Genomic DNA, 9,953 nt, shown 5'->3' with positions numbered 1-9,953 from the left:
GAGTGATTTCTGTTTCCAGCATCGTGCTGGTGGTGCCCCCTGTGTTTGTTGTGTCTTCCAAGGCTGCTAGGTAGGTAGCTATAGAGGCATTTCTTCTTTTCCCAGCCTCCCGCCAGTTTTTTGGTGCCCCCACTGAGGATCTTTCTTCGGGTTCCTTCAGTTTACAGGTTGCAACCATGACGTTTGCTTATCCTGAATTTCATGGTGATAAGAATGAGGATGTAGAGGATTTATTGGAGCAAATGGAGGTGCCCCCACTGAGGATCTTTCTTCGGGTTCCTTCAGTTTACAGGTTGCAACCATGACGTTTGCTTATCCTGAATTTCATGGTGATAAGAATGAGGATGTAGAGGATTTATTGGAGCAAATGGAGGTGGCATGTAATACCAACCATGTGGATAATCCGGATCAAATTTTACGGCTCTTCCAGATCTTTTTGAAGGGCACAGTGGGTACATGGTTTGGAGGGTTTGAAGCAAAAAGAATGATTGGTAGCCCATCTGGAATGACGATGGTGGAAAACTTGAGAGAAGCCCTTTCAAAGGAGTTTCGGAGAAGAGAAGATCCCAATGACGTTTGGCAAGAGCTCCAGCAGCTAAAGCAAGGTGAAAGCCAGAGTGTGGCAAGTTATGTTTTAATTTTCAGTGAGCTATGGACAAGATGGTGTTTAGCTCTTGAAACAGAAGTTCCCCCCATGTTTGTGAAGAAGAAGCAATTCATAGCAGGTTTGAAGCAAAGTTTGTTGGTAAAAGTGGACTTGAAGCAATCTTCTACTTATGAAGAGGCGGTGAGGATTGCGGAAGAGAAAGAATGGAAGCTAAAGAAAATGGTAGATTATGGGATGATCAAGGAAGACAAAGTGGTCAAGAATGGTTGTCTTGATGTGAATATGGTCCAGGTTGATTTTGTGCAACAAACACCTACTATGTAACAACAAATTGGCATGGGAATGTACCAGGTAAATCCTAAGGTAGTCACCAAAGGTAGTCACCAAAGATTTTGGGTAGTTTAATGAGAGCACTGTGAAGTCTATAGTGGTGGATGTTATGCCAGCTTATGGTTATGAGAATTACCAGATTTTTGATAATGTAACGTCCCTCCCAAGCCACGTATGTATGTGTCTCTTTTAATATAGATTTCAATAAGAAAAGAGAGTGTAATTAGAAAGAGTGAGACAATAAGGCTAGAAACATTAGAAAAGTGTTAGAATAAAAATATTAGCCCCAAAAATCCTAAAAGAAATAAGAACATAAGAATAGTTCTACTAAGAGATAAGTGTCCCCAAAAATAGAATTTCGATTTTAGGTGATAAGAGGTCATATTTAGAGTACTTTTACACATTTAGAGTCCATGCATACTAAAAATGTGGAAAAAACAATGCGTTTCCAAAGATAGTGCGTTTGTGGCTATACACAGACGTTTTTGTCTATTCTGCCCGCGTTGGCTTGTAGACCAGATGCCTTCCCGTTCTTTTGACTGGTTACATGACCATATTCTGAGTTTTTATCAGAGAGTTATGGCCGAAACAGTTTGCTGTTTCTGTCAGGGTCTTTACATAGAGAAAACTGTGAGAAGACAGCAAGTAGCCTCAAGGTAATCCTAGAGTTTGAGATGCATATATCCCTTCATTCTTATCTAATATCTCAGAAAAGAAGCTTAGATTGCTATAGTCTTTCGGAGGAAGAGACCAAAACTCCATAGCTTTTCTTTTAGAGAAAGAATAGTATGCCGTAGCCCTGTATAAGAGAAGGCTATTTTGCCATAGATCTTAGAAAGAGAGAAGAGTCACAGTATGAGTAAGAGGAGATAAAGCTTGGAGATTATTGGTATGATTTCAATCAAAGGACAAGGTATTAGAAGACTCTATTCTCATATGTCAAGTTCTAAAGCTCTTGTTAACAAGCAAGGACAACGAGATAAACGACAAATTTCTATAAGGTATATACATATTTTGTTTTTTATTTACATATCATTCTTAGGGGTTGAGGTATGGCCCCAGCTTCTCTATTGATTGTTACAGTGATGTATTTGATTGATTTATCATTTAAAGTTTGTATTCTTTTAAACAACAGCATATGTCTTAATAAAGAATGTCTTATCGCAATCTCAAGTTGAAATGCTAAAATCTGTGTGAGAAAAAGATTGTTTTCTTAAGAAGGTAACATGGATTCTAGTCCTATGGTTTAGTGGAGTAAATGGATTGTTATCTTGGTTATATTAAGGTACAGGTACAACTTCTCCCTGCCTTGACGCTGCCCCGTTCTTGTGCTTGTATAGCCGGACGGCGGAGACGTTAGTAAGGCCCGGAGTTGGCCCATGGTATCCCTCATACCATTGGGAGAATGAGGTTTGCCGATTGAGGCAAGTGATTGTGATGATGCTGCCTAGTTCTGAGGGCCCAGGCTAGTGCGGTGAATTAGCCCACCCTTGTGCGCAGACATCCCTCTGAGGAGCGGGAGGATCGAGCGATGGAGCCTGAGAGGGCGACAGGCCGGCTTGAGTCCTCGCCAGCGGTCGACGATGAGGTGTATGGTCCCGTAGGGTTTTGCCCAGCATGTGGAGGCTGGAAGGCCGAATTCTAGATCATCGGCGGTATAAAGGAAAAGAATAAGAGAGCCAGTTTGGCTTGAATGAAATTGATTCATGTTTAAACTTTGTTTTTATAAATCTTATCTTTGGCATTATTGTATTGTGGAAAAAGGCAAAGGCTGTTTTAATAAACCTTGTGAAAGGGCCTTAATTAAGGAACATGTTTGTTTATGTCAAACAATGTGGTAGGATTAATTAGAAAACAAATTGACGTGTGAGTAGGGTGGAAAGTGGGAGGATGGAATGCCCCGACGGCACCATCCTACGGACGGGTGGACCCGATTAGTTGGGTAGCTTTCCAACATACTAAGTGAAAGCCCTACGTTAGATAAATAGGTTCTCGAGCAATTCTATTCTAGAAGACTAGGCCAACGGCTGTGCCTTGCATGGATGAGGAAAAAAGCGTTGTCTCTAGGAATCAAGACTAGTAGTTACCCAATTTATGTGATCAATTACCCTATGGGTGATTTGATTTTAGAAGACCACGCTCCCCCTGCGGGATAGAACTAGGTCTTACCTATGAATCGTATCCTTGAATCTCTGTATGGTCAAGGTGTCGATGAGTAGGAAATTTTCTCTAAGATAAGACTTAGCGGACTATCTTAAGCGTTTCCCCCATTTGTGGAAGGGGGGGAACCTTACAAGTGGTATCAGAGCCGATCTTAGTTCCTAGGATTTGTTTTTCAAAGGTTAACTGTCAAGGGATTAAAACAAGTGATAGTTTATCATATGAGGACGAATCAATCATCTCTACTGGCCATAGAAATGATTTGAATATCCTCACATGTTGAGACAATCATCCTATGAAATTGTACTTGTATCTTGGGGGTGCACACACAAGATATTTGTACAATAAATTTGAGAAATGAGATTGGGAAGAAAACCTTTTGTGAGGAAAACATAGGGTGATCAAATTAAGAAACTAGTGAGAGACTGAATAGAAGGATAGACCGAAACTTTGTTTAGAGAAATTTTTAGGATATCGCATTAATTTGTATATTATAAATTATTAAGATTATAACTCCATTAAGATTTGAATAGTTGACGTGTGAATGCCATCCATTGGATGCTTTACACTAGGACGATCATCCAAGATCTTGAACCCATCTCAGACAAACATGAACTTCGGATGTGTAATTCCCCGAGGATCATGCTCTTAGATGTGTCAATCCTGATAATCTTTGGATGTGTTAATCCCAAGATACCAGATGTGTAATTCTCAAAAAAATGAAGATCTCAGATGTATTAATCCTGACTGTCTTCAAATGTGGTGCTATGATAAGTATTTGATAGTTTTGAACTTTTAATGGATACAATGAAAGAAGCAAGCTCACCCTTGCTCGCGTCTAAAAATCATAAGAAATGCCAAATTAGTTGGAAGCATTGTTGTCAATCTAACCATTGGAGCTAAAAAGTTAGAAGCATTGTTGTCAATCTAACCACTACTGGAGCTAAAATCAGTTATATGAGATGCCATGAAAGTACACCTTCGTGAAAGGTTTTGCCCTCTAGGATTTTGAGAGGATAAAATGAATGAATTTTTGGAGAGCTAACCCAAGAAGGGAAGACCCTAAAAGAATATCACCAAACTTTTGTTAAACTTCTCCGATTTGCTCCAGAGATGGATGAGGTAACTCTTCTCCATCGATTCATTTGGAAGCTTAATCTATCTTTGAATAACCTCATCAAGAATGTGAAACCATCCTCTATTTCAGAAGCCATAATTATAGCCAGAGACTGTGATAAAGTTTTTTTGTATAGGAAGTGTCGAGAAGGACATGAGTCCTTCCATGATAATCAAGAAGAGGTCTCCTAATTCAAGAGGAACGTCAAGCCCACCCTTGGCTACAAGGAATCATGAGCTAGAGCAAAAATTAGGTCAAGAAATAGGGATAGTAGGGTTAAAGTTAACCGAATTCAACAAGTATTTCTGTGAGTAAATAAAAGAGGATTTTTACCTAGTGTGGGGACACCACTTTGAAAGAGACAGGAGGATTTACTTAGATACTACCCCAGCTCGCGAGATGAGGACATCTCGAATCTTTTAAGTGGGGGAGATTGTAACGTCCCTCCCAAGCCACGTATGTATGTGTCTCTTTTAATATAGATTTCAATAAGAAAAGAGAGTGTAATTAGAAAGAGTGAGACAATAAGGCTAGAAACATTAGAAAAGTGTTAGAATAAAAATATTAGCCCCAAAAATCCTAAAAGAAATAAGAACATAAGAATAGTTCTACTAAGAGATAAGTGTCCCCAAAAATAGAATTTCGATTTTAGGTGATAAGAGGTCATATTTAGAGTACTTTTACACATTTAGAGTCCATGCATACTAAAAATGTGGAAAAAACAATGCGTTTCCAAAGATAGTGCGTTTGTGGCTATACACAGACGTTTTTGTCTATTCTGCCCGCGTTGGCTTGTAGACCAGATGCCTTCCCGTTCTTTTGACTGGTTACATGACCATATTCTGAGTTTTTATCAGAGAGTTATGGCCGAAACAGTTTGCTGTTTCTGTCAGGGTCTTTACATAGAGAAAACTGTGAGAAGACAGCAAGTAGCCTCAAGGTAATCCTAGAGTTTGAGATGCATATATCCCTTCATTCTTATCTAATATCTCAGAAAAGAAGCTTAGATTGCTATAGTCTTTCGGAGGAAGAGACCAAAACTCCATAGCTTTTCTTTTAGAGAAAGAATAGTATGCCGTAGCCCTGTATAAGAGAAGGCTATTTTGCCATAGATCTTAGAAAGAGAGAAGAGTCACAGTATGAGTAAGAGGAGATAAAGCTTGGAGATTATTGGTATGATTTCAATCAAAGGACAAGGTATTAGAAGACTCTATTCTCATATGTCAAGTTCTAAAGCTCTTGTTAACAAGCAAGGACAACGAGATAAACGACAAATTTCTATAAGGTATATACATATTTTGTTTTTTATTTACATATCATTCTTAGGGGTTGAGGTATGGCCCCAGCTTCTCTATTGATTGTTACAGTGATGTATTTGATTGATTTATTATTTAAAGTTTGTATTCTTTTAAACAACAGCATATGTCTTAATAAAGAATGTCTTATCGCAATCTCAAGTTGAAATGCTAAAATCTGTGTGAGAAAAAGATTGTTTTCTTAAGAAGGTAACATGGATTCTAGTCCTATGGTTTAGTGGAGTAAATGGATTGTTATCTTGGTTATATTAAGGTACAGGTACAACTTCTCCCTGCCTTGACGCTGCCCCGTTCTTGTGCTTGTATAGCCGGACGGCGGAGACGTTAGTAAGGCCCGGAGTTGGCCCATGGTATCCCTCATACCATTGGGAGAATGAGGTTTGCCGATTGAGGCAAGTGATTGTGATGATGCTGCCTAGTTCTGAGGGCCCAGGCTAGTGCGGTGAATTAGCCCACCCTAGTGCGCAGACATCCCTCTGAGGAGCGGGAGGATCGAGCGATGGAGCCTGAGAGGGCGACAGGCCGGCTTGAGTCCTCGCCAGCGGCCGACGATGAGGTGTATGGTCCCGTAGGGTTTTGCCCAGCATGTGGAGGCTGGAAGGCCGAATTCTAGATCATCGGCGGTATAAAGGAAAAGAATAAGAGAGCCAGTTTGGCTTGAATGAAATTGATTCATGTTTAAACTTTGTTTTTATAAATCTTATCTTTGGCATTATTGTATTGTGGAAAAAGGCAAAGGCTGTTTTAATAAACCTTGTGAAAGGGCCTTAATTAAGGAACATGTTTGTTTATGTCAAACAGTGTGGTAGGATTAATTAGAAAACAAATTGACGTGTGAGTAGGGTGGAAAGTGGGAGGATGGAATGCCCCGACGGCACCATCCTACGGACGGGTGGACCCGATTAGTTGGGTAGCTTTCCAACATACTAAGTGAAAGCCCTACGTTAGATAAATAGGTTCTCGAGCAATTCTATTCTAGAAGACTAGGCCAACGGCTGTGCCTTGCATGGATGAGGAAAAAAGCGTTGTCTCTAGGAATCAAGACTAGTAGTTACCCAATTTATGTGATCAATTACCCTATGGGTGATTTGATTTTAGAAGACCACGCTCCCCCTGCGGGATAGAACTAGGTCTTACCTATGAATCGTATCCTTGAATCTCTGTATGGTCAAGGTGTCGATGAGTAGGAAATTTTCTCTAAGATAAGACTTAGCGGACTATCTTAAGCGTTTCCCCCATTTGTGGAAGGGGGGGAACCTTACAGATAATGTTTCCACTAGTCATCTAAGTGATGTTATTTATGCTTCTAAAGTTCAAGCACAGAAAGGTCCTGCAGAGAATAAGGTTTTGCCAATCATAGGCAGGGAATTAGATGTCGACAGATGCTTCTCTTGGCTTAAAGAGCCAGTTCAGGAACCTAAGGGGAGGAGGGGAGAGACAGAAGATAGTCTACAAGAAGAGGATGGAGTGAAAGAGCAAGTAGATGAAGAGATTGAAGGGGATGGACTACAAATGGAGGATCTAGCAGTATTTGACACGAGGGGTGAGACAAGGGAAAATCTTGAGCCTGAAGAAGAACCAAAGGTGGTTGGCAATGAGGAAGTAGAGGACAAGATGATGCTTGAAGAACCTTCGGTAATGAGTCTCTCTTCCGAAGAGGACAGTGGAAATGGAAAGCTGGTCACGGATGATCCTATGAGTGAGAGCAATGCTTATCAGCTGGATTCTGCGAATTTTCTTATTGAACTGGTTGAAGAAGAACTAATGCTTGAGAAACCCGGCATGTGGGAGCTAGAGTCAGGTGAATTTGGGGTTATGAGGTCTGTGTTGCATGACGAATGAAGATCAATGCAAGGATGCAACAAAAAAGACACTTAGGGCTCTTGTAAAGAGTTCCAAGTTGTAGATGAATGTGGGAGAGGGCTTGACAATAATCCCACATGGGAACTTTTGGGAGTTTTAGAGTTTTTGTATAAAAAGTGGCTCATTTGAGAGCTAGGGAGGACTCTTTTTGGTCATTTGGTTGAGAGGCTCATAGAGAGAGCTTGCTCCATAGCTCCTTCTCATGTGCTCTCCCAAGGCTCTCCATCTCCATTCTTGCTTCAATCTTGTACTCTCTATTCTCTACGTATTCTCAATGATTTGAGGTTGCGGTCTACACACTTGCTAATCTAGATTTCTTAATGATGTTTTGATGCTAAAATCTGATTTGTGAATTGTAGAGTGCATGTGATGAAGCTTGTGCATGAAATGATGTGTAGTTGAGGCTTGTGTGATAGCTCTTTGCATGTTAGATTCTTTGCATAAGTTGCATTTTTGTGCTTAAGTGTAGCCTAATCTTGATGTGTTGATTATGTTAGATTGATTGCTTGATTGTTGAAGAAGGATTGAGTAGGACTAGAAGTCATTAGTGTGTGGTTAACTAATCTTCTCCCATTCGGGATAGCCTCTATGCGCGCTAATCGGGTTGCATTCACGGATTGACAAAGTGTGTGGGTTGGAGTGTAACCTCCACTATGCTATGATGTCCCAAACAATGGCGCCGCTGCCGGGGACGCATACCTAAGTTAGTGAAGGGTGTTAACCATTACTTCTTACTAAGTGCTCCATTGATTGCAAAATCGTGGATTAGGGTAGATTAGAGTAGAGTTTGCAAGGGCATTGAGTGTGTGATCTCAAGGGCGCCTTGTGTGTTTTCTGTTTTTTGATTAGAAGCAAAAAAAAAATTAAAACCCCATTGCGGTAGAGTAATCCCGCCATTAAGTAGGTTCAAGTGATTTCTGTTTTTGTATTTTCCGACGTAGGGGCTGTAAGAGGTGTGTCGTTGGAGGCGCAGCAAAGAAAAATAAATACATATATATATATATATATATATATACGTATATATATATCTATTTATACATATATATATACGTTGCAGCTGTTGGACGGCCGGCTTAAAAGTTGCAGCAATTGGGCGGCCGGCTTATAGCGAAGGCTTGTGGGAAGCGTGTGGAGCCGGTTTTTTTAAAAAAAAATTATATACACTGAAAGAGCTCGCAGAGCGTTGTGTGGGGAGACATCTTCATCGAGCGCAGTAGCATGGAGTGGAAGGCGTCTGCATTGGGCGCAGCCTGCAGAGCATTGCGTGGGGGTAGCTGCAAGAGAAGCAGGCGCGCAGCCGGCAGAAAGCGAAGAGAGCGGTTGACTGACCGTGTGGTTAGCTGCAAGAGAGGCAGCAAAAGGCTGTAGCTTGGGCGGGCTGTAGCAAGCAGCAGCCGGACAGCGTCTTCATCGGGCGCAACAACGAGCAGCTGAAGGCGGGGAGCAGAAGGCTTTCATCGAGCACAACAGCGAGCAGCTGAAGGCGGGGAGCAGAAGGCTGTTGGAGGCGGATAAATACACGTGAAGGAGACGCAGCTTGCAGAAGTGTCTGCACTGGGTGAGGGGGCGTCTACATTGGGCGCAGCCTGCAGAGAGCATTGAACGTTGCGTGGGGGCCGCGTTGCAGAAGACACGTGAAGGAGGCGAACGGCGCAGAGGAGATAACGATAAGGTTAGTGATTTTTTTTTATTTTTTTTTGTAATTTTCTTGTTAATTAAAAAAAATAATAATAAAAACCATAAAACAATAAATTTTCAAAAAAAAAAGGAAAGATAAAAAAAAGACAAAAAACCATAAAATAATAAAAAAATTTAAAAAAAAAGAAAAATAAAAGAGAAAAATAAAAAATTAGTTTTTTTTTAAAAAAGAGAGAAAAAAAAATTTGTATTTTGAGTCCATTTTTCATTTCTTAACTTTTTGTAAAATTTTGCATAATTAAAGTAGCTTGCATTTTTTTAGAATTTCTGTAAATTGTGTGCATAATTAGTAATTTTGTTAGCGTGATTCATAATTTTATGTAATTAGTACGAAATTTATTAGTATTAAAAAAATAACCAAGGAGAAGAAAACAAAAGAAAAGAAATAGAAATTTAAAAAAAAATCTATAAATTATGTATTTTTTTAGGAGTCCATATTCTTTGCATATTTTGTAATTTTTTATTTTTTTAATTTTTTGCATAATTAGGGTAACTTGCATTGTTTTAAAATTTTTGTAATTTTATGCATAATTAGTATTTTTTTTAGCGTGATTTATATTTTTTGTAATTAGGAAAAAAAAAGTATATATATATATATATATAAAATAAAAAATAGGATAGATAGTTACACCACACATACTCATTTTAGTTGCCTTTAGTGGTTAGGTAGGATAAATATATATATATATATATATACATATATATATATATATTAAAAAGCAAAAAAAACAAAACAAAACAAAAACAAAACAAAAAAGACACATTAAAAAAACAAAAAAATAAAAAATAAAAAAATTGACCTTATGCACTTGCGGTCGAGACGTCTTATAGATTCTGCCATAGGGTCTAGGGTACCTTTTAG

Source organism: Cibotium barometz, chromosome 64 (assembly GCF_041138505.1).
Source record: "Cibotium barometz isolate CiBa-2024 chromosome 64, ASM4113850v1, whole genome shotgun sequence".
In the NCBI taxonomy this organism is placed as follows: Eukaryota; Viridiplantae; Streptophyta; class Polypodiopsida; order Cyatheales; family Cibotiaceae; genus Cibotium; species Cibotium barometz.
This window is presented reverse-complemented; position numbering follows the sequence as displayed.